This window comes from Alligator mississippiensis, chromosome 3 (assembly GCF_030867095.1).
Source record: "Alligator mississippiensis isolate rAllMis1 chromosome 3, rAllMis1, whole genome shotgun sequence".
NCBI lineage: Eukaryota > Metazoa > Chordata > Crocodylia > Alligatoridae > Alligator > Alligator mississippiensis.
Window position 1 is genome coordinate 290048598 of NC_081826.1, and position 25290 is coordinate 290073887.

The 25290-nt window shown below is 49.0% G+C and overlaps 1 protein-coding gene and 1 long non-coding RNA gene across 3 annotated transcripts in view; one reads left to right on the forward strand and one right to left on the reverse strand.

Annotated features, from left to right (window-relative positions):
- Positions 1-61: 61 nt before the first annotated feature.
- Positions 62-17969, reverse strand: LOC132249657 (uncharacterized). The gene is made up of 3 exons (XR_009461176.1): positions 17423-17969; positions 4545-4625; positions 62-1161 (listed from the first exon to the last, which is right to left on the reverse strand). It is a non-coding gene; the product is annotated as an uncharacterized LOC132249657 (long non-coding RNA).
- Positions 16426-25290, forward strand: part of ZBTB7C (zinc finger and BTB domain containing 7C) — a 261260-nt gene continuing 252395 nt past the window's right edge. For both annotated transcript variants that reach the window (XM_019496062.2, XM_006268945.3), the window contains exon 1: positions 16426-16626. The gene's annotated coding sequence lies outside the window, so the exon portion shown is untranslated. The remainder of the gene's footprint in view (positions 16627-25290) is intronic.

Consider the following 25290-nt stretch of genomic DNA (forward strand, 5'->3'; position numbering starts at 1 on the left):
GGAAACATTTTTTTTTTTTTGCTTTAGAAAATTTTGCCATGAAAAAAACCAGAAAAAAATGTTTTGTATTTTCTTTTATGTATTTGTTCCTTGTTGAGTGTCAGGCTGATTTGTTATACCACAAACTGGAGACACTTTAAACAAGAAGAGAGGGAAAGCAATCAGTGTATTACAACAGAAGAACAGCTGTTTTCAGTAGCTCAGGAAAATTATTCTAGGCTAACATAAGGATGGCATATTATGACATGTCTTGGCATAATATATGTCATATTATGCAGTACTATTACTGACATATCTTGAAGTGATATAAAAAGAAGAGTAACATAAAAATGGGGAAAAATTGGACACAAAATCTTTGTTTTGAAATGAATTTTTCAAAATGATATTTTTATTTATTTATTTTTTGTTTCACAGGAATTTTAAAAAGGCTGCTTTAGTTCTAATTCAGAACAAAAATGCAACTTTAAATATCAAAATTTCCTGTGTAACAAAGGTGAAGAGTTGCACCTTGCTTTACTCAGAGGCCCCCTGTGCTCCCAGCCAAGTGCAGCCACACATGCAAGACCAAGAGGTCAAAGACCTGCGCTTGGCTGCTGTACACTTATGGATTGCCCTGCGTACAGTCTCCTGAGTGATCCCTGTCACAAACTTAAACATGTGGCTGAGACAAAAAGCATGATTTTGGTGTACGTACAACATGTCGTACTTTTAAAATGCTTGGTGCTCACTCAGCCCTGACCATGGGAAGTCAGCCAGTAGGACAGAGGTGCTCGACTTCAGGAAGGCTGACTTCAATGAGCTTTGGGAAATAGTGGGAGAGACCCTATGGGAAGAGGGACTGGAGGGGAAGGGAGTTCAGGAAGGGTGGTTGTTCCTCAAGGTAGCGAACCTCAGAGCGCAGAAAAGGTCCATTTCTATATGCAGGAAGGTGGTGTCCCGCAGGGTTTAGTTCTTGGCCCCGTGCTGGTCAACATCTTTAACAGCGATTTAGATGAGGATGTGGAAAGCACGCTGGCCAGGTTTGTGGATGATACTAAGTTATGGGGAAAAGCAGTCATGCTAGGGGATACGATGCGGATCCAAGCAGGCCTGCACAAGCTGGAAAGGTGGGTGGAGTGGAACTGGATGCAGTTCAATAAGGATAAATGCAGAGCGTTTCACCTGGGGAGAAGTAACCAGAGACATGAATATAGGTTAGGTGGAGATGTCCTGGCCAGCACGATGACTGAAAGGGACCTTGGGGTTATAGTTTCATAGTTTCATAGTTGGTAGGGTCAGAAGGGACCTAAGCAGATCATCTAGTCCGACCCCCTGCCATGGGCAGGAAAGGATGTTGGGGTCAAATGACCCTGGCTAGGTGGCTGTCTAGCCTCCTTTTGAAGACTCCCAGGGTAGGGACAAGCACCACTTCTCTTGGAAGTTGGTTCCAGCTCCTAGCCGCCCTGACAGTGAAGTAGCGCCTCCTGATGTCTAGCCTGAATCTACTCTCAGTCAATTTATGACCGTTGTTCCTTGTTACTCCTGGTAGTGCTCAGGGGAACAGGGACTCTCCCATTGCCTGCTGGTCCCCCTTGGCAAGTTTATAGGCAGCCACCAGATCCCCTCTCAGCCTTCTCTTGTGGAGGCTGAACAGGTTCAGGTCCCGTAGCCTCCCCTCGTAGGACCTGCCCTGCTGCCCACTGATCATGCGAGGGGCCCTCCTCTGGACCCTCTCGATGCTGTCCACATCCCTGCTGAAGTGCGGTGCCCAGAACTGGACGCAGTACTCCAACTGCGGCCTGACCAGTGCCGCATAGAGGGGGAGGATCACCTCCTTGGACCTGCTCGAGATGCATCTGTGGATGCATGACAAGGTGTGGTTAGCCTTCCTGACTGTGTCCCCACACTGTCGGCCCATGTTCATTTTGGCATCAATAATGACTCCAAGATACTTTTCTGCCTCTGCACTGACAAGAAGGGAGTTCCCCAGCCTGTAGGTATGCTGCTGGTTCTTCCTCCCCAGGTGCAGCACCCTGCACTTGTCAGTGTTGAAACCCATCCTATTCTCATCCACCCACCCCTGTAACCTGTCCAGATCTAGTTGCAGCCTGTCTCTCTCTTCTAGCATGCCCACTTCTCCCCAAATTTTAGTGTCATCTGCGAACTTGAACAAGGTGCTTTTCACTCCTTTGTCCAAATCGCCAATGAAGATATTGAACAGTGCAGGCCCAAGGACCGAGCCCTGGGGGACCCCACTGCCCACATTCCTCCAGGTTGAATATGACCCATCCGACACCACTCTCTGTGTGCAGCCCTCCAGCCAATTTGCAACTCATCTGACTGTGTAGGCGTTGACACCACAGTCCCCTAATTTTTTAATGAGGATGGGGTGAGAGACAGTGTCGAAGGTCTTCCTAAAGTCCAGGAAGACTTCGTCCACTGCGACACCTGCATCCAAGGCTTTTGTGACCTGGTCATAGAAGGCCACCAGGTTGGTCTGACAGGACCTGCCTCAAATGAACCCGTGTTGGTTGCCCCTAAGCATAATCTCCCCTGCTGGCCCCTCGCAGATTCCTGGATAATTTTCTCAAAGACTTCCCCAGGACCGAGGTAAGACTAACTGGCCTATAGTTCCCTGGGTCCTCTTTTCTCCCTTTTCTGAAAATGGGGACCACATTGGCCCTTTTCCAGTCCTCTGGCACCTCGCAGGAGCACCACAAGTGCTCGTAAAGCCATGCCAGGGGTCCCGCAATGACCTCTGCCACTTCCCTCAGCACTCTGGGGTGGAGATCGTCAGGACCAGCTGATTTGAACACATCTAGTCCCTCCAGAAGTGCCCTGACTAGGTCCTCCCTGACCCTGGGCCTGGCTGCGCCTCCCCTGGGTCCGTCCGGGGTCCCAGTGCGGGGGATGTCCCAGTTCCTGCTCAGAAAAATGGAAGCAAACATCTGTCAAAGAGATTAGCTTTGTCATCTGATGCTACCACCAGATTACCAAGCATGTCCTGCAGAGGCCCCACATTATTTGGTACCTTCTTTTTACCCCCTATGTATTTAAAAAAGGACTTCTTGTTATCTTTGATCCGGGTTGCTAGTCCCAGTTCCATCTCTGCCTTAGCCTTCCTAATAGTCCCCCTACAATCTCGAGCCAAGGAGGTATAATCCCCCTTGGTGATGGCTCCTCCCTTCCATTAGGTGTATGCTTTGAGGCATTCGTGGATGCTTTTGAGCACTCTTGCTCCCTTTGATCCGCGTGGGGATTGTCACGCTTTGGGCTTGGAGGATCGTCTCCTCTAGGAACGACCACTCTTCTTGGATTCCCAGCTCTCCTCCCCTCTGGGACCTCAGTGCCTCCCCAACTAGTCTCCTTACCTCATTGAAATCCACCCTCCTGAAGTCCAGGGCTGCTGCCTTGCTGCAGGTCTTTGCCACCTTGCGCTGGATGGTGAATTCCAGTAGGCGATGGTCACTATTGCCTCGGTGGTTGAGCACCCGCAGACCCCTCACCAGGTAATTGCGTGTGACCAGGACTAGGTCCAACAAGGCATTTCCCCTGGTGGGACTGTGCACCTCCTGGGTTAGATGGAGGTCCTGTAACTTGGCTAGGAACCTACGTGAGCGGTCAGACCTGGCTGACTGCTCTTCCCAGCAGATGTCCGGGTAGTTTAGGTCACCCATGATGACCATGTCCCTTGACTTAACTGCCTCCGTGAGCTGACCTGAGAATTCCCGGTCCAGCTCTTCTCCATGGTTAGGTGGGCTGTAGTAGACCCCACTGTTAGGTCCCTTTCCCCCCGACCCCCTTCAATTCTGACCCAGAGCACCTCCATTTGCCCTACCTCAGACCCAGTGCTGTTTGCAGAGGATGTGTATTGCTCTTTGACGTAGAGCGCCACACCCCCGCCTTTCCTCCCTGTTTTATCTTGCCTATACAGCCTATAGCCCCGGATATGCACCGCCCAGTCATGTGTTGGATCCCACCAAGTTTCAGTGAGTCCCACTATGTCTGGGTTTGTGTTATGGTTGATCACCGGATGAACATGAGCCGGCATAACCATGGCTGTTAGCATACTGGGATGCATTCGCTGATGCGTTGCAAGCAGGGCTAAGGAAGTGATACTTCCTCTCTACTTGGTGCTGGTGAGAGCCCAGCTGGAGGACTGTGTCCAGTTCTGGGCACCGCATTTCAAAAACAACGTGGAGAATCCTGAAAGGTTCCGGAGAAGGGCCACGAGAATGAATAAGGGCCAAGAGGACAAACCTTATGAGGAAAGACTAAGGGATCTGGGACTGGGGAAGGGAAGACTGAGGGGGGACTTGGTGGCCATCTATAAGTATGTAAGGGGTGAATATCAGGAGCTGGGAGAAAAACTGTTCCCTAGGGCACCGTAGGGGAGGACACGGAGCAATGGATATAAACTGTTAGGATGGTTTCAGGTTGGATGCAAGGAAGAACGTCTTTACGGTAAGGGTGACCAGAGTCTGGGAAAGACTTCCCGAGGAGGTGGTGCAGTCCCCTTCAAGAGGAGACTGGACAGACACCTTGCTGGGATCATTTGATCTCACCATATTCCTGCACAGAGGAGGGGGGTTGGACTCGATGATCTTCCGAGGTCCCTAGTTCCAGCTCTTAATTTCGACGATTTTCTACGGGAGAGAGAGCAGAAAGAAGGGTTTGATGAGCTAATGTTTTCAGATGGGAGTGTGTGGAGAAGAGAGATTTGAGGGAAGGGAGATACAGGAGTGGGTTTTGGAGGGACACTTGTTGAGCAGAAGGGGAGGAAAAGAGAATCAGCTGTGGAGGAAGGTGCAGTACTTTCCTTCTTCTGTCGTGCAGGCATCCCAGTTTTACACCAAAGCAGCCTGGCCGTTCTGCCTGATCACCATGAAAACCCTGAGGGTATAAACACCTGGGTGGTGCGCAAGTCTTAGCACAACCCTTCACTTCAGTGGTGAATCCCAGTGATAAGAACAGCCAAAAGCAACAAGCACAATGTTAAGCCGGAGACACAGACTACAAGCCAGGGACATTCATCCAGTTATGCTCCTTGATTCCTGCTTCATTTATTTTGCTTCATAAACACAACAGAGAAGCCTCAAAGGAAGATTCAAAGTCCTGGCTTCAAGCCTGGGCGCACACATCCCCAGTCTGAGCACTCTGATTTACACCAGCGTGCAGGTGGGCAGTGCAGGCCATGGTCCTGAGCTCAGACGCTCTGCCCGTGATGGCACAGGCAGATGGAGGACCAGGGCCCCTGCAACCATTTAGTTGCCTCATGCAGGATTCAGAACTCCTGGCCCCATTGAAGACAACAGCAAAACTCCCATCAACATCAGGAGGACCAAGATTTCACCCTGTGATCCTCAATTTAAGAGCCTGCTTTGGTACACTGACATCATACAATCGTTCTAGATGATCAGCCTAATTCTACAATGACAACGTAGCCCCTTGTACCTGAGAAAGAACATGGACCTATCGGGACTATGAGATTTTTAAACAAAACCATGCTCCCAACTAGATTTAAAACATTGTATGCAGAGGAGTAGCCTTCTCCAGTAAGGTACGTAGCCATAGCAGCTAGGGAAAAAATGTAGGAATTAAAATAGCCACCAGAGGGGGGTCACAGTGCTCCATGAACACAGGAGAAATACTGAAAATGACCAAGCACGTACCTGACAACGGCTGAATCTGTAGCACATTCATCAGTGTGGATGCGCACAGTTGGGCTGCTTTAATTCTGCTCATAACCATCTCCATCCTGGCTGAAATGCAGGTGAAATTCCAAGGGAAGGAGAAATCTCCTTTAGTGGCAATTTTGTTTGCCCTGGAGCTCATAGTAAGATTAAACGCACTTTGTTCATTGGAAATTTCACGTCAAGTATAACTAGTGTATTATTTAAAAATATCTCTATCCATTGGCCAAATCCTGAGGTTCTTACACAAGGAGATTCCCATGGGTTACAGTGGGACTTGAGGATTTACCTAGCTAATTATTTTGCTATTACATTAGCATATTATGTATATGCCATTATGATAACTGAGAACTTCTAGTAGCATAGGGATGTAGGAACATAGGGCCGGAATGGATCTCCTGGTCCATCAAGTCTAGCCCTCCATGTTCACAGGTGATTGTTAACCAAAGGAATCCCCCAAATCACCACTTTGGACTCTCATCCACTGCTGCGAGGAACAAAATCCCAAACGCAAAGCATACCCTATAACATGCCACAGGTAAGAACTGGGGAAACCCAGGCACTGCTGGTGCCCTGACACTGCAGGAGCAGGGAAGTAGTGATCTTACAGGTGCTCAGAAGTTTATATTCACTCGGTGGGCTTGAAACTTCTACCCAAAAGCACAGGCCTCTCCCACGTGCACTAACTGAGAATCTCTATTTGCTTTATTAGTGCAGGATCTCTGAGCAATGCCTATTTTGCTCAGAAGAAGGGCTGTACATACATAAGCTAGCCTGGAGGATTATCACTAGTCACGGCAATTATCATCTTTGGTGCAATCTTTTTAATTGGCCAGCAGATGTTCTGCTTGGGCCATCTTTATTATTTTCATTTAACTGTATGTCAGCAAGCACAGGACTCTGCTAAATTTATCCAAGTGCATGGACCACCTAGGATATTTTTAAGTGTAGGTAAACCTCATCGCCGCAGAGCCTCTCATTTCAGGCCTACAGATGGTATATTTTCAAGCCCAGTTTAACTCCAAACCTGTGCTTTCCTTCCCCAAGCCCTAAATGACTGTTTTCTCTTGATCCTTTTGGTAGTGGAAGTGTGACATCACTTGGCAAAGTGCACAAACAAGCTGGAGAGGGGAGGTGGCTCGTGGCTCTGGACATTTGGCTTAGACTGGAGTTAAAGCCAGGGAGATTTCGGTGCCTGAAGCAACACGGTTCATGCAAATGCCAGTGTAACAGAAACTGCGCTAGGCTCTGAGGACAAGCAAAATGTCAGAAATCAAGTTTTTTTTTCTGCTAGACTTGCAAATCCGAGTAGAATGCAAATAAAAAGAAGCCATCTGTTCAGTCATTTGGCTGTTTTAAGCTAAGCATCCAGAGTCAGATGCTGCTCTTGGTTACACCATTGCAACCCCACGGGCTGGTCTTAGGGAGCGTGCTTGCATTTGCCATGAGCTTCAGAGAACTGGCTGTCATGAAGCAACCTGTGGTAACACTGGGTCAATTCCTGCCCCTGCAGATTAATTGGTCCTTGGTCACTGCATTCAGTTATATCAGCTCACCCCTAGCACAGGGTATATCCCTCCCCCCACATATACCCCTCCTTTTCTCACGTAGTTTCACAACTGCGATCTCCCCCTCTCTTCCAGCTAGGTCCCCCTATTGCACCCATCAGTAGAGCACCTAAGTGCCTCACAGCACCTAAGGGATGTATCCAAAAGGTCTGTCCACACCCGAGGTGAAACCCTGCCCCGCAGAACTGGGACCAGGATTTTATCCCTGGTTTCCTGGCTTCTCTCTTCCTGTCCAATCTGTGCGATGCCTGAAGACACCGGTAGAAAGGGTGGCCCTCCTTTGTTACATTCTGCCAGACAAAGTCCATATTCTCAACAGACAAGAAAAAGCAAGAATTATTAGCCTCAGTGTAGGTGAAAATTCGAGGCACGAAGAGTTTTAAGTGATTTGCCCTGGGTCACCAAGACAATCTATGGCAGATCCAGAAAACAATTTAAGGGGTAGATCTATACAGGCAGTCCTCAACTTGAGACGTTTCGAGTTACAACGAACAGCACTTATGACATTTATAAATTGACACCGTTTTGACTTTCTGATGTCAGTGTTGACTTTGTGGCACTTGATCCAATGCAATGCGATGCCAGTGAGCAAGTTGCCTGCGTCGCCCGTCTCCCTGGAGAGCATCCGTCCAAATTTCCTTGGACACTTTCTTTAAGAAGGTGGACAAGACTCCAGAAAAACCTGCAGCCAAGTCTCCTGAGAAGACTCCAGCCAAAATCCCTTCAAAAAGTCACCTCAGAGAAGTCCTTCCAAATCAATATGATTGCTATTTGCAATGTAAATACATGAATGTAGCTATATTACTCATCTATAATTGATTGAGTACAAAATTCTGGGTTATTTTTGGTGAAACTAGGGTACCGGGCCTTGGTTCAGGAACCAATCGCACATTTATAAAATTGCTTCCTATGGGAAAATTGGTTCTGAGTTACAACATTTCGACTTAAGACATGGTTGTCAGGAATCAATTGTGTCGTAAGTCTGAGGACTGCCTGTACTGCGTTCCTAACACGCTCGGGGAGAAACCCTTTTGCGCACATCCCACTCACCTGCTCCTGCTCTTACGCACAAACCCAGAAATGCAGCAGTGAAGCCACCTGGGGTGAGAGGGGTCCCATGGCCAGTCTTGAGACCTCTGACTCCAGAGTGCTTGAGAGCAGTGGTGCAAGGCTATCACTGGAGCACCCCAGCTGTCACCTGTCCAGGTTTGCTGAGTCTAGCCAGGGTGTGCTGTACATGGGAAATGTGCGGGTACATCCTTCACTGAGAGCAGAGCCGTGGGGGCCTACCAACCCTAGTACTTCAGTCTTCCCTATCGCTTTCTTTCTCACCCTTCTTCAAACAGCCAGGGCTCTGCTCTCCGAACTCCTCCTCTTCTCAAAAGGCCTGATTTTGTTTGCACATTTACACATTACTGTAAATATGGAGTAATGCCACTGAAGGCAGTGGCTTAGGCTGCTGCTACACTAGTGAGAGAGAAGAACATACTACAGTGCCATGGCAAGGAAGTTTGGCGCCTGGGGCAAAGCCCGCAGCGGCAGCCTGCCCTCGCCCCATGCACAGATTCAGGGGGCACATGTCCCCCCATGCTTGCCCAGGAGTGCACGCAGCAGTGGGAGCTGCCCTGCCCCCATCCCCACGTCCCCCAAATGAATCACTCGTGGCTCTGTCTCATGTCCCACCCTGGGTGGGCAGTGCCTGTTGGCACCCCTTCACTTGGGTGCCCAGGGCAGTCGCTCCCCTTTCCCCCACTTGCTACGGGACTGCATACTGAACAATGTACTTCACGGTTAGCTAAAGTCTGAACTGACAGCACACCCATTATTCTGTGGTAGCTGCCCATGCGGACGCTCTTACTCTGCGGTAAATGTGACGTAGCTTATCCTGCTTCTGTGCTGCAAGTGACCTCAGAGTTACCCCGGGACAGGAATGTGCATATGGGCAGTTACCCATGCAGTAGGTGATGTGCTGTAAATGCACGCCCTAGCTTTCCTTACAGAAACTAGTTTGATAGCTTAGATTCGGGGCCTGCAAGAGTTATTCGGGTATCACCAAAAAAAAAAACCAAAAAAAGGAAAAAAAATAATTAAATTCAACTTTGTCACTTGTTACACTGTCAGCTCCAGACCAAAATCAATTACTGCGCAAAGCAAATAATGTTACAATGATAAGGGATGGCCCATTAGATTTCTTGGCAGAAGCCTGCGCTTCAGCTGTGAGCATTCACAGCATATTTAACGGGCAGACATTTATTTCTGAAGCATAGATCTGTATTGGTGAGGGGTGTGGTTATAAACTGAGAGGCAATGGTATGACTGCTGTCTTCTGTACACTTCTCCTTTAATTATGAAGGACCAAACCCTGAGCCTGTGTAAATGAAATCAAGGGAGCTGGACCCATCTTGCCGTCTGGGACTTTCTGCTGGGATTGATGGGAAGTGCTGCAAGCTAGAGCAAAATGGCTTTGACAGAATAAGTAACTCACACTGTGCTCTCTCTTATCATGATTTATATGATCTGAAATTACAGGCTGAAAGCGCTGTGAATCTTTTGTCCTAGGAAAATACCATCACCCATTCATTCCCTAAATAAGTATGTGCATTTGATTATCAGCATAAAGACGTTACAACCTTTCTTTCCCTGCTCCCTCTGCCACAAATTATGCACAAATGCCAGTTATACCCTGGCCCTTTGTCTAGTCAGACTTATCCACAATTTATGTCATAGGGCATTTTATTCTGTGCAACCTCTTTTTGTCTTTGCAGATGGGGACGTACTTGGTGTGAAGATACTTTCTGGGTAAAGGCCTTAGAAAAAGTGGAGACAGCCCAACCCTAGCACCGACAAAGCAGTAACGCTTCTTTGAAGATGCATGTCATGCCCCATCTAAAAAGTCCTGGTAAAGGGAACTCAGCACAGCTTTAAGTCTTCTGTTTCCTAGCTTTTTACATGCGTGAGCACTTGAATTGTGGGGTTTTACCTTCCAGGCGTGCATGGTGCTTAGAGCAAGACTCAGAGAAGTCAGGAGAAACAGATCTATTCTTCTACTTAGTTCACCTGCAAATTGCAAGTGTCCAGGTTTGGGTTGTTTTTCTGTGGCTGGGCAAGAAAGGGAAAAGTTTGCATTGAGAGAGACATTTGGATCACTTTAAAACAGAGGGAAGGCATAGAATATACAGGATCATTTGGACTAGAGGAACAGCCGTCTTCACACTGGAACTACATTGCTGGCGCTTTCCAACAATCATCCTGGTTGGGATCCTCGCAGAGCTGCAGAAGGGAGGCATTCAGGATATTTTGCCTCCTCCTGGGGAACTTACTGGAGCTGGTGAAGGGAAATGAGTGCCGCGGGCAGACACTTGAGAGGATGCTCTGGTCCCCCTGAGGGTAGGAGGAGGGCTGCGGAGAAATACTCTGGAGTGAGCAACAGTTAGGAGAGGGCTCCCTGTGAGGAGAGGTGGGCTGGAGGTTTGGTGAAGGGAGCAAGCGGTGACTGTGGGGAAGCTGACCTTGGAGGACATCCATAGCAATGGTAGGAGGGTTAGGTGGTAGTCTAAGAGTAGGGTTAGGGTTATGTCAGTTTGATATGCTGTCGTCAAAGTATTTGATCACTTCTTCTTTCCATGAAATACATCTGTTTATTTTTTCTGTTATTTGACTCAAGTGCGTGTGGCAAACTGTAATTTCTAGGCTAACTAATAACCTGGGCTTACGCATGCGATGGATGTAACCTTACATAAACCCAGGATGTATCTCTGGGAGCACCCTGACACCCAGGGTTTTGGCACAGGTGTCCCTCTCTTGCAGCCCACTCACCTACATGCTGCCTAGCTCCTCTTTGCATGTGAGCCCCCAGGTCTCCAGAAGGTCCCTCATGGGTAATGGCAGTGCAAGGGGATACTTCTCTGGAGCCAGACCAGTGCCCTCCTGTTCTATACGGAGGTACCGAAAGAAAAGATACCCTCTCCGAATGGACCCTTAGGGTCAGATAAGGCCCCTATTTACTGGTATGAAGCAAATAATGATCAAAGCTGCGCATAGAAAACCCTGCCAGAGGGCGAGCCATGTTTGATGATACGTACCACACATCTAGGGAGGCTTTGGTAGAGGCCATCAGGGGTTCTCATAAGAACCTGTGTAAGATGGTCCCTATCTCCCACTCCTCCACCCACAGCCCCCAGATTCCCCTGATCCTAGCCCATGCCTGTCTGGCATCACACACTCTCTCACAGGCAGGCTGTGACAGCAAGGAAGCCAACAAGAGATCAGAGAGCAGCATCATTTTCCTCCTGTCTAACACCAGGGCGGGTTTTCCACGGGCTTGTCATTTTAAAGATAATCAGGGCCCAATTCTGGCACTAGCGAGCAGTGGGTCTGCCAGGAAAGGGGCTGGAAGGAAGTCCCCACCCTCAGCTGGCAACAGGGTACCTTGTATCACTGGTGCGCTTTCTTTCCACAAGCAGCTGGTAGCTCCTCAGAGTTTCTTTGCCTAGGGCCCACTACAGAGTTAATCTGACCCTGAGTCAGATTAAAGCTTCATGGACTACAAGCTTGGCTGCTGTCCACACAGCTCATCATCCTCACTTTCCACCGTGGAAGCATCCCCTTGAACCAGCAGAGGAGAGTGTAATGGGAACCCCAGGCCTAGCATCCCCTTAAACACCAATCAGTTATGGGAGATTCCCTTTGAAATCAATGGGAGTTGAATCTTGGCAATGCACCTAGGGTTATGGCTACAGCACAGCAGATACAGATCACATCTTAGGACAAACCTTCTGACTGTCAGACCTGCAGGACAAGTGGGGCAAGCTGCCCAGGGAAGCTGAGGAACCTCTTTCATTGGAGGTTTCCAAGCAGAATCCAGAGGGGGTTCTGATTTCGATGGTTTCAGAGCAGCACATTTCACATCTGTGCAAGGGACTGGAAGAGATGAGCTTGTGGTTCCTTCCAACCCTGTGTTTTGATGACCCCAGTTCGCATCACTGGATTATTAATGTTGTTATCAGTCTTGGAGCAGCAGCAAAAAGTCTCTTGGCTCTATTGTGCCTGACGTAGAAAAGAACCCGCTTTAGAACGGGATGCCCAGCAACAGCGGCTTGAAACTCAATTTCCCTATAAAGCAAATGCCATGAAAACAGATATCATGGAAATGTCCTGGAAATGTCCTAGATTTAGATTTGTGCGCAAAGGAGGGGGAAAAAAAAGTCTTGATGCGAAGAATGGTGTTTTCAGCAGCTGGTTAATGTTAAAATTTGCTGCGCCCTGGAACCTGCCAGGGAAGGAAGGGAAGGGAGGAAAGAGGAAACCGATGACAGGCAGGGTTGCCGGATGAAACAAAATGTACGTTACCTTCTGATTTGTGTTTTTTATAGATTTCCCATTAAAAAATTATCAGGCAAACCTGCTGTACGGAGCTTGCTGATTTTGCAGGAGGAAGGAATAAATATTTGACTCACCCAAGGGAGGTGCTGTGGATGTTTCCCCTCCTCCTGTTGCTGCAATTGTCAGAGACAGGGGAAGTGTTGGGGGGGAGGGTTTGCCTTTCTCAGAAGCACTGAGTGTTGGCTGCAGCCAAGGCTGGAGATTTTAACTGGGGTGTGCCAGTGCTTCTGCTGGCACTTAACTTGGAAGTTCCTGGCTAGAGGGTCTTGCCCACTGCTCAGGGTCAGACCAGTCACCATTTTTGGGATCAGGAAGGAATTTTCCCCCATGGTCAGACTGGTACAGACTATAAGGGGCTTTACCTTCCTCTGCAGTGGGGGAGCATGGCTGTCTTCCTCTGATATCTTGAGTGTATGTTAACCACTCTTGCAGGAGTAGGACATTGGCCACTGATGCCTCCCTGCTTTACCTTGGGCAAGTTGCGGTGTTAGGCCTTGCGGTTGTGTCAGGGTTCACCGTGTAGTTTTACTGTGTAGTTAGACAATGGATTTGTATACAGTGGTTTGGATAGGGGTGAACCTGCCTCTGGCAGGGGGGTGGACTAGACGACCTCTGAGGGTCCCTTCCTATGGTTCTATGATCCTTATTACTCTTCATAGATAGCATATAATAGGAATCATTAACTCTTCTATTTTTAAGGAATACTACTGGTAAATAGGATTGACTTACCTACTTTTGGAGGACCAGTCCTTACTCTCTGGTGGATGTACCTGATGGAGGTGGAAGATTGGCCCATACAATTCTGCAGATTAATCACATTTTTGTTTGAATTCAGGGATAATATTAGTAATTGCGGGAGATGCATAGGGTATAGCATCGTCATCTTGAGATCCATGGGCAACAGGACTTCCCCCACAAAGTCCATGGAGGGCCTTCTGCTCTGTGATGCTATTCTCTCTCTCTACACCCCCTCTGCCAGCCCAGGCAATCCAGTGAGCAGTAGCAGGTACAAAGGAACCCAATGGGAATGAATGCTACTCAAATGTCCCTAACTCCCAGTGGGATTTATAATGAGAAATTCATAAGGCTGGTACGGGGTAAGGCACAGATTTCTTTGCTTCAACAGTTTCCATATCCTAGATCCATATGCACACATCTGGGAGGAGCATCCGGGAGGTCTCAAAGAAGGGGGATGCTACTGTAGAGCAGTGGTTCCCTGTGGACAGCTCAGATCCAAGCTATTCCATTGCTGGCTCCATGCACTAGAGATGGAGGGATGAGAGATGAGAGAAGCCCTCTCAGCAGGGCTGCATGACAGACATCTCCATTCCTGGTTAATCTCCTAAATTTGATGTGTTTGCACATCTTTTTATGCTTCCTTCCCATGCCACCTCTTGAGCTCATGGATCCCATTGGCTTTCACTGGAGCATTGCTTGAGTGGGAACTGCAGGATCCCTTGTATTATTATTTTCATTCCTATTGCAATAGCATGCAGAAGGAACAGCCATTGTGCTGCACCCCATGCAAACACACAGTGCGTAACAGTCCCTGCCTGAAAGAGCTGACAGTCTAAAAGAAAAGATGTAACAGGCAGGCAAGGGGCGACAAAGCAAATGGGTTGCAGTTGGAGAAATCGTCTCTTTCCTGAACTGAGTTAGGCCTCATCTCTCAGTGGTGGCAGATGGACCAGACCCTAGGTCGGGTGACAGACCTAGCTAGGTCCAGTGTCAGAACAAGGAGCAATGGTCTCCAGTTGCAGCAAGGCTGGATATGAGGAACATTTTCTCCCTAGGACTATAATAAACACTGGAACAGGTTACCCAGAGAGGTGGTGCAATCTCCACCATTGGAGGTTTTTAATGCCTGGCTGGACAAAGCCTTGGCTGGGATAATCTAGTTGGGGCTGGTCCTGCTTTGTTGGACTAGATATGACCTCCCGAGGTCCCTTCCAACCTTCATTGTCTATGATTCTTCCATCTCTGCTCATCTAGAAGCCCCTCCACGCTGTTCATCATCCTCATTTCTTCTTTGGACCTTCTCGACCTCGCCTATAACCTTTTGAGCTGTGGGCAACAGAACTGAGCACCGTAGCAGAGGTGCGGACACCCGGAGGAGTTATACAGGGGCACGACCATACTCCGGGTCTCGTTTGCGGTTCTCTTCCTCATAATCCCCAACATTTTCTTTGCCTTGTTGGGGGCTGCTGAGTTCAGCCACCGGCCCCAGCGGCTCCCACACCGCTTTCCTGGCCCCGGGAGCGCTGGGGGGATTGCTGCCCGGATTTTTGCTGGCAGGTGTTTTTTTTCCAGGAAAGCCCCAGGGCGCTGGTGCAAGAGCAGGTAGCAGGACAAGGCTCTCTCTGCCTGTGAAGCTTGTGCCTGGCGACTGGGAAGCGGTGCCGGAGCGTTCACACGGCGAACTCCGCCTTCCCTCGCTCCGGATTGGCTCCGCTTTCTCCGGATTGGCTCCGGGCCGTGTCAATCGGCCGCGGTGCATGTGGTCGCTGGGATCTGTCCAGCCCGTTTGGGCAGAGATGCGGGGAAGGTCCCCGGAGCAGCCCTCCCCGCTCCCACGTGGCAGCCTGATCCGCATGGCGAGGGGGGCGGCGCGGGGTGCCCAGCGCCCAGTGCCGGGGGGGGGGCAGCCAAGCCCCCCGGTGCAGTGACGGAGAAGCCCCCGCCCTGGCATGCAATGAGGGGCATGTCCCTAGCATGCAATGGGGGGATCTCCCTGATATGCAATGAGGGGCATCGCCCTGGCATGCACTGGGGGGGGGGGAGGGGGGATCTCCCTGGCATGCAATGGGGGCATCTCCCTGATATTCAATGAGGGGCATCTTCCTGGCATGCACTGGGGGGGGGGGGGGTGGATCTCCCTGGCATGTAATGGGTGGGGATCTCCCTGGCATGCAAAGGGGGGGCATCTCCCTGGCATGCAATGGGGGCATCTCCCTGGCATGCAATGGGGGGCATCTCCCTGGCATGCAATGGGGGCATCTCCCTGATATTCAATGAGGGGCATCTTCCTGGCATGCACTGGGGGGGGGGGTGGATCTCCCTGGCATGCAGTGGGGGGGGGGATCTCCCTGGCATGTAATGGGTGGGGATCTCCCTGGCATGCAATGGGGGGCATCTTCCTGGCATGCAATGGGGGGCATCTTCCTGGCATGCAATGGGGGGCATCTCCCTGGCATGCAATGGGGGCATCTCCCTGATATTCAGTGAGGGGCATCTTCCTGGCATGCAATGGGGGGAATCTCCCTGGCATGCAATGGGGTGGGGGATCTCCCTGATATGCAATGGGGGGGCATCTTCCTGGCATGCAATGGGGGGATCTCCCTGATATGCAATGAGGGGCATCTCCCTGGCATGCAATGGGGGATCTCCCTAGCATACAGTGAGGGGCATCTCCCTGGCATGCAATGGGGGGATCTCCCTGTTATGCAATGAAGGGCATCTCCCTGGCTTGCAATGGGGGACATTTCCCTGGCATGCAATGGGGGGATCCCTCTGGCATGCAATAGGAGGGATCTCCCTGATATGCAATGAGGGGCATCTCCCTGGCATGCAATGTGGGGCTCTCCCTGGCACGCAATGCGGGGTGATCTCCCTGGCACGGGCACCTGTAGGGGTGGGGGAGCAGGGCGCTGCCCCCCCGTCCCCGGGGGCAGGAGCAGCGGCTCCCCCCGCCTGCACCCCGGCGGGCGGGCAGGGCAGGGGAAGGCGGCGGCGGCGGGGGAGGGAAGCAGCGGAGGGAGGGAGCATCCGGGCCCTTTGCACACACACACACGCACACACACACACATACACATACACACACACACACACACACGCACACACATACACACACTCACACTCACGGTCCAGCCCCGGCGCCCTCCCTGCACACGGGCAGCGGCAGCCGCCAGCGCCAGCGGCTCCGAGCCCGGCGGCAGCAGGCAGCGCTGCCAGCTGCGCCCACAGCTGGGCCGGGAGGAGAGGAGCATCCTCCGCGCCGCCCGCAGGTGAGTGCCGCCGCCGGGGGCAGGGGCTCCGGGTGGGATGCAGGCACCGCTCAGACAGGTGGTTCCCCGGGAAGTTTTGCCGAGTTGCGGAGGAAAGTCTGGGACCGCGCGGGGCTGGGCTGAGCCCTGGCACTGCCAGGCAGGGGGGATCGCTGGGCTGCGCCTTCCGGCAGCCAGGGAGCAGGGCAGGTGGCATCAGCCCCCTCCTGGGCAGTGCCGCTTGCCCAGTGCTCAGCAGCAGCTGCAAAAGGACTGCCCTTCCCCAGCCCGCTGCCTGGCACCGCTCCGGGCTGGTCTGGGTGCCAGGCTGGCAGGCGCTGTTGGCCCGGCTGGCAGGGGGCTGCACTCCCCGGAGTTTTTTTTTCCTGAACTGGGGAGAGAAAAAAAATTCTGCTTCTCTCTCCTTTCTTTTTTTAAAAGTCAACTGGTTTGGTTCAGACTTTTTCAGCCCAAATCCCCACCCCCAGTGCCTGCAAGCATCCACCATGCCTCTGCCGACCCTAGGTGAAAAGAGCACTTTCTTGAATGGATTTGCTACAGAAAGGCATGAATGCAGTTAAGAGGAATCCAGGAAAACTCTCCTCATGCAACACGCCTCCGCGCTCACAGCCAGCGGAGCAGGCGCTGCTTGCGAGCTCCTTCCCCAGACAGAAAGGTTGGTGCTGTGGTGAAGACAGTGGCTGTGATTTAGGAGGGTGCTTCAGTTCAGTGCCCAGCCCTCTCTGGATGGTCTAAGGGTTCATCTGCCCGTGCCTCAGTTCCTTCCCTGAAAATGGGTTGAATTGCCTTGTCTTACCTTCCAGAAGTGCGGCCAAGCGAAATCTGGGAGTACGGGTATGACGGTGCAGGGGCCTGCTAGGTAGATGTCATTCAAGGCGCATTTTCTCTCCGTAGTGCCCTCATGGCATCGGAAAGAAACTTCATCCAAAGGAAACTCTCCCGAGTGTGACAGGACAGTAGGAGACACTCGAACGCTGTCAATTCTTGTTTTGTTTGGGCTCGAACAAAGCACCCACTGAGGCCGAGGCTGGTTAAAGTGTCATTAGAGCTGCCTTGAGACTTTCTGGAATGAGCATACACATCCGAGGGCGTGGGGGAAGCAGGCTGCATTAGTAGCAGTGCAAAATCCTACTCTTTGGGGAAGAAACCCTCCAGAAGGCAGGAATGCAGTTGTATTATTCCAGCAGGGACGGAGGAATGTGTCAGCCTTGTGGATTTGTTTATTATTGGCACAGATGTTACGTTCAGGGATTTGGACACCTTTCTGGATTCCTTTTGCAGTAGCCTTAAATGCTTGCGTATAATGAAAAATAAGAATCCTTTTCCAGCATGATTGTAGTTTTATCTGCTCTCACAGCTAATAGCAGAGAAAGTAAAAAAAGAAGAAGAAGCCAAACTGTTAAAATAACAGGAAATGTTATTATCACACAAAGCTTTACCAAAAATCTGCATATTGCAGAGCCCTCAATCAGAGATAATAGAGACGGCAGAAGAGTGTTAGGTCATAGTGTCCGTCTCCCGGCTCGTGGAAAAACCGTTCCACCCTGCAGCCTTCCTGAGTGCTTTCTCCCTGCGATTCAGGCAGTGAGAAAGCCAAAGACTACACTCCAGCAGTCTAGATAGAAGATGCATATTTTTTAACACTGAGGGTTACTAACCACTGGAACAAGTTAGCAGAGGATGTGGTGGATTTTTCCATCACTTGAAATCAAGACTGGACAGCTTTCTAAAAGATACGCTCTAGTTAAACCAGAAGTTATGGGCTTGATGCTGGGTGAAATTCTGTGGCCTGTTGCTCTAAGAAGCTCAGGCTAGTTGATTGCAATTGTCCCTTCTGGCTTTCCAGTCTGTTCCTCCCCACTCCCGGTATCCCAACCCCACTGCTTTTTCTAAGGTCCAATTTTAATTAAGCTACTGGAAGCGCTCGTTCATGTGGCAGCTCTTACATGGAAGCAAATATAATAAAAAAATGAAATCTCTATCCGCTAAGATGGGCTGCTCCAGCACTTCCTGTAACTCAAATCCTAGTTTTTCCACCACCCCTAAATGGCACCGTCTTTCCACATTATAACTTCCAATCTTGTGTTTCTGAGGAGGTGCCTTTGGGACAGATCGCTGCCATGAGTTATTGCAACTCTTTTCCCCCTCCCATCTTCTCAGCACTATTTCTACACACTCCCTTGCTAGCTTAGGGATCCACTCCTGTTCTCCATGAGCCCCACTGCGTGACACCCTTCCACTTCCGTGGGAACTGGGTGGGACCCAAGGTTTATTTTCCTGGAAAGACAGAATTTCAGGTCAACTCAGGACATGCTTCCACTTGCTTCTGTGGGCGGAAGGGAGGCAGACGTGATGGATCTCATTTGGGAAGCACAGGGAAGAATGAGCTCTGTTTAAGGGGAACGTCTGGAGGCGTTCATGGGATTCCACCCAGGTGGTTCCAGAAAGTCCCAGCTGGAGCTGAACAACGTTGTGTGGCTGGTGAGCAGTGCCATAGCTGCTTTCCATTCAGTTTTCCTAAGTCCTGCACACCAGAGGATCCACTGAAATCTTCCAGGAGGTGAAGGCTGCTTGTTGTCAGACTGCCATCTAGAAGATAATATTCTTGAGCCCCAGAGTTATGGGAGGGTGATTTGTGGAGTGTGGAAGTAGTCTACAAGGGGTTAAGTGATTTGGGAGTGGATGCAGCTGCATGCAATTCATGAAAATGTGGAGAAGTTTGAGAGAGTGCAGAGGAGACGCTCATTATCAGAGAGCAGGAAAACAGGCCTTATGATGAGAGGTTGAGAGCTATGGGACTCTTCACCCTGGAAAAGCGCAGGCTCAGGGGGGACCTGGTGGCTACCTGTAAGTACATCAGGGGTGTGCATCAGGATCTGGGGGAAGGCCTGTTCACCAGAGCACTCCATGGGATGACAAGGTCAAACAGTCACAAAATCCTCCAAGACCATTTCAGGCTGGACATAAGGAAAAACTTCTTTACTGTCCGAGCCCCCAAGGCCTGGAACAAACTGCTGGTGGAGGTGGTGCGAGCACGTACTCTGGACTCCTTTAAGAGGCATTTGGACATTTATCTTGTCTTTGCATACTATGCATTTGTACAGCACCTAGCACACTGTGGCCCTGCTGTGACTTTGCCAAGTAGACAGTAGATTTCTAAGAAGTAGGAAGGATGGGCTGAAAAGTGAAGTGGGGGAAAGACTGGGCTCATCCTGGAAAGAGAAGGTATTGTTTTAACCTTGTTCCTGGAGGGGGGCAATATCGTGGGAGCAATTTTCACTGCTCCTCCTAAAGGGGCCTGTCTTCTGCAAAGCAGTTCAGCAATTCCCAGGTGCAGACGCAGGCTGAAACAGGAGGGGGAGCCCTCACTGCGTCAGCCAAAGAGGAGGGGGAGCTTGTGATTGCCTGAGGGAGCTCCCCTCTGCTCCCAGCAAAGCAGGGGCAGTTGTGTTCCCCCCTCGCCCCCCCCTTCACTGTATACAGAGAAATATTCATCTCTTGCATCTGACATTATTATTAAGCCTGAAGAAGCAGCATTTTTTTTTTTTCAGATTTACTCTAAATATTACTGGTCGTATTACGCTATTGATTTTTAAGCTGAACTCCCCACTGAAATCATTAAAGCTTAAAAATGGATAGCACAATACAACCCTTTATTAGCAACATAACTTTCTTTTTTAATCAACACAAAAGGGCAGATTCTGCGCGCAGATTTGTGCTCTGTGTCTCAGCCACGTTCAGACAATCCCCCCTCCTCCGCAGAGCTGTACCATCTACCTGTCAATGCAGCTCGACTAGGCTATTCTTTAGGAAAATATAAAGAGGAGAATCAATGTGTGCCTGGGCTGCTTGATTTTTTTTTTTTTTTTTTTTTTTTATCCTCCTCTTTCAAGGCCTTGGTACGTGAGCGTCGTTCTATTTATTTAGGCTTTTTAAAACTAACACTAAAAAAAGAAGCAGATTTGAGCACGGATTTACAGTAGCGTATCTCTTCTTCATGCCCATCTCCGGTCAGAGAGGGGCTGTGTTCCTGGTAGGAATCAACTTACCATTTTAGCAACAGTAGACTTTTCCTCCAGGGATTCCCTCGGGGCGGCCATTACTGTGCGGTAGAAATGTGCAGTAAAAAAAAAAGTGCGGATTAGCTGGATGTGACTGTTCCAAACAGCGAATTTCCGCTACTTGTGGCTGCGCCTCTTTTAAAGCGTAGTCCTTAAAGAGTGCTTTGCGCATGCAGAGCTTTGCTTCTTCACCAGAGATCCCTAGCAAGGCCTCTGAGGGGTAGGAGTGCGTTACCACCACTTTCCAGTTGGGGACCATCTTCAAAAGGTCTGGTCCTTTCAGTCCTTATTGGGTCTTAGGGTATTTGGTTTGCATAAATCCCCACCTCCTGGAGTCCGGTGAATGCATGAGAACTGCAGCTTTCATTAAACAAAAAAACCCCACCGAAGCACCTCTACCCTCTGTGGTTGCATAGTGAAAGCCGTAATTTCGGCCCCCAGCACTGTGTGTGTGGACGTGCAGGGCTCTCCCTCCTTGTGTAGCAGAAACTAGCACAGGGGCAGGCAATTATTTTGGGCAGAGGACCACTTACTGAGTTTTGGCAAGCCATTGAGGGCCTAATGACAGGCAGCCAGGGGCAGATAAATATTAATTTTCTAAACTTTTCAGGAGCCCCGCAGGCCAGATAGAATGGGATAGGCCTGCGGGCTGCATTTTGTCCACCTCTGAACTAGCAGAATTAGTTTCAGCCCTGATATGTACGGCCACTGCAGCTCCTGAAATGGCTGTCCTTTCCAGTGGATTCGCTATTGGCCTCGACATCAGCCGTTCCCAAACGCCAACAGATTGCGCACCCCAATTTAAAATGATACAACCTTAAGTACCACCAGCAAATGTTTGTCATATAAAGTAATGATAATAAATCTGCGTATCACTGACAGGCGGTCTGCACACTACTGGTGGTACCCGTACCACAGATTGGGACCTGCGGCTCTACATGAGTCCCTAAGTCAAGAGCAAGGTGCCATTATGAAGACAGCTCATTGCACTAGTGAGCCCCTTGTAATCACTTGGAATCAGGGTCTAGGTCTGATCCTGCTAGCGGTGCATCCTCAACTTCATGCAGCAGGAACCGAGAGTGCTCCTTGCTTCTAAGGATTGTGGTTTTAGTCTGTCCTCCCTGCAGCACTCCTGTGAATTCCTGTCACCTTATTAGCACTTGGCTGCAAAGACAGCAAGCCAGAGCTGGTTCCTCTGGTCTGGCTGAGCTGAGCACAGGACTGGTGGGGGGAAGGAGGGAGGGAAAGAGCTTTATGCCACCTTTGTGACTTGCTGTCTGAGGGCTAGCTTGGCTTCTGGTACAGTTTACACCAAGCTTTGATGCATAAATTTGCCAGCCACTGTCTTCAATGGGACTAGTTGGAGAAGAAAGTATTTTTACAAGGTTCAGGCTTTCGTGATTGAAGCCTTCTTCCAGAATGGCAGCACTCGAGCAATATCAAAGCTTGGGACTCTTTCCCTGCTGGTGGCCCTGTGTGCCTATGCCATGTATTTGCTACAGAATATTGCATGCCTTTACTGAAAATTGCCAAGCCATAAAGCAAGGATGGCTTTTATGGGTTTGTATAAGGCCTGCTGTCTCGAAGCCTAATGAGAAGTTTGGTGATGGCTAAATCAGAGCGACTGTTGTGCTTCTCTACAGTAGGTAAATCTCTTACTGTTACTTTACTTAAAAAAAATGGAAAGAAAAAGAGCTGTAGGTGAACAGGTTGGAGGCATGTTTTGATTATCACTTGTGTAAGACTGTAACCCTGATTCTGTTCATGGGAGTGTTACTTTACCCAATCCAAGGGGACGGTTAGGTGAATACGCACACTCATTTACCTGTAGAATTAGGCCCGTGGGCTAAGTACAGATGATCAAAAAACCCAAGGCTGACGCAATTCAATTATTGCAGGTTAGTCTAAGCTGTGTAGATTGAACCAATAAGCAAGTGACCAGACATTCACTTTTGGTTCTGGAAATGCAGCCACATGTCTGCAGTGGCCCAGGCCAGAAGTCAGGAGTGGGGGGTTGCTACAGCATGCCTCCTTGCTGGCTGGAGCATGCAGCTTGGACCAAGGCTACCCCACCCACCTTACAAGGGAGGAGTTTATCGGGGAGGTGCAAAGCATCCTGGGATACTGGGGCATTGTGAGTTAACTTGAATCTGTAGGTATCTGGGGCAGAAGTTCACCTAAATCAGTTAAGTGTGATACTACATCCATCTAAGCGTATCTTATATCGGCTTCAGCCATTTTGAAAGCAGTTTATGTGCACCGAACTTCTGTCGTGTTACAGATTTGAACTGGTTGCCAATCACTTATACTAGTTAATGTGTAATTTTGGTCCCTAATGAGTTAGGGAATGGCAAAGTGACAGTTTCAAAAGTATCGAAGTGATTTAGATGCACAAGATAATGAGTTTTTTCACTTAGATTTTTTTAAATTCCTACCCTTTGATTTAGTATCTTGAAGCATGTATTTAGGCGCACACATGCATACATGTACACATATAGAGTGAACTTTTTTTGTGAGCATGAAGGAGTCAGGAGCACAAATCCCACACTGGCTTTGAGTGGGAGTTGGGTGCCTAATGCCCTTGGACGATTAAAAATCTCACTGACACCACTATAAGGAAGAGGCAGAATGACTTCTCCAAGGAATTGTTTCTCCTCTGAACCATAAAGCTTACATGGCTTTCTTCCCATGCTTAAGTTTCTTGCTGGAAAAAAAAAAGGTTTCTTGCCTCCAATTAGAATAAATCAGTTTTGAGATTTAACATTTCTTGGCTAAAATCTGCTGACAAAAAGAATATTTAAAATCCAAAGTGAGGATGTTTGAAGGAGGAGAGAAAGTGGAAAAAAAATCTTTTTTAGCTATTTTGAAAAGGTTGGGTGCACACACTGGAACATGTGGATGTTAAAATTAGGTTACCTAATGCATCCAGGCTTCGAAAGAAAGTCTGATTTCTTTGCATGGGTGCTAAATGCACCTGGCTCCTCAGGAAGCCATTGGAATGGGAGGCGTATGCACCTTTGAAAATCAGGCTGCTAGAAATGTGGTGCCTTGACATGGTTTTAGAGGCATATGGCTTCAAAACCGTTGGCTGGCACGTCCCCTGTTACTGCCAGAAATTCTTCAGGTTTTCTCTGCCGCCCTTGTTGGACAATTTTGAGTTACAGTAGGTATAGGAGAACAGGTGCATTCAATTGGAAGTACCTTCCGCTGTCTCTTTGTCTATACAGTGCTCACACATGGGGTCCTGCTCACTGATGGGGATGTTCTGAGTTGCTATTGCCACACAAATACATAATCAAAACCATTTCACTTTCATGTAACAATAGTGCTAATAAAAAGAATAAAGCAAGCAGAGCCCTAGCTCACCCAGATATGGTGAGCCTTTAATAAATGAATATAAAAGATCTGGGGTCCACAGATTTATGCTGCAATCTGCATGCGAAAGGGGTTCCTGATTAAAAACAAGAATCTCCAGGAAGCAAGCAAAGTTCTTTCAAGGACCTGATCCAAAACCTATTGAAATCCATGGAAAGATTCCCTATTGATTCGATGTGGGTGTTTTACCTTTCTGGTGAAAAGCAATAGCTTATGTGCCTTCTCAAGCTGCTCTTTTGGGTAGGGAAAACATGGAAAAGCCTCTGCTCGTTGGGTCTGGAAGGTTATAGGATTATGGACCGTTACGGGTGTTTTGGAATAGTGGAGGTGACACTTGCATGATTTCATTTCTATTTTTTCATTGATTTACTTCAAACCAAGTCCCATAGACCTTCCTAACAAAAGAGGAGTATGCATGCTATGCTCCCTGATGTCAGGGGGAATTTGTAAGCTTTTGGACAACAGGAGCCGGACTCTGTATGGCAGTGCTTTGTTACTTCTATTGTGCTTTCTAGCTGAGAAGCCTGAAGCACTTTGAACTATTAGCAGCATTGCCAGCTCTCTCAATTTTATCATGCATCTAGCAGTACCTTATTTTTTTTCTCCAAAACCCTGAGCTCCTGGAGTCATGTGAATATATAAAACTTTCTGCTTCCATTTCTTACACAAGTGAGTTTTTGTCTTGCCTGGCTGCAAAGAAAAGCTTGACCATATGACTTCAGTGTGTCCCAAAGGTTAAAACATCAGAAATTAAAGGGAAGAGAACTCAGTAAAATACATAGATGTGTGTGTGTATGTGTGTGTGTATAATGTGTGGTTTTATTTTAAGGCAGTGTCATTATTTTTGGGAATATGACTGGTTTTGAATAGTGGGGTCTGGCAACACTGCAACAGCAACGCCTTATAATGGCACTGTCAAGTACTAACTGTTTTACAAGAGGGAAAATCAAAGTGCAGGGGTGTGTGTGTGTGTGTGTGTGTGTGTGTGTGTAAAGCTTGACTTTGTGAGATGCTCCATGCCACAGGATCAAGCACAAAGACTTTCAAAACCAGGTACCTAAGTGTGGAGTTAGGTGCCTATATGTAAGTGGTCTATACTTTGCAAGGGCTGAACAGTTGATGGTTCCTACTTTCAACCCAAAATGCTGAGTACTGTTAAAAATGAGGCCACTTATGCTTAGGTGTTTAAATATAGATTTAGGAACCTGACTTTTGACACCCCTTCTTG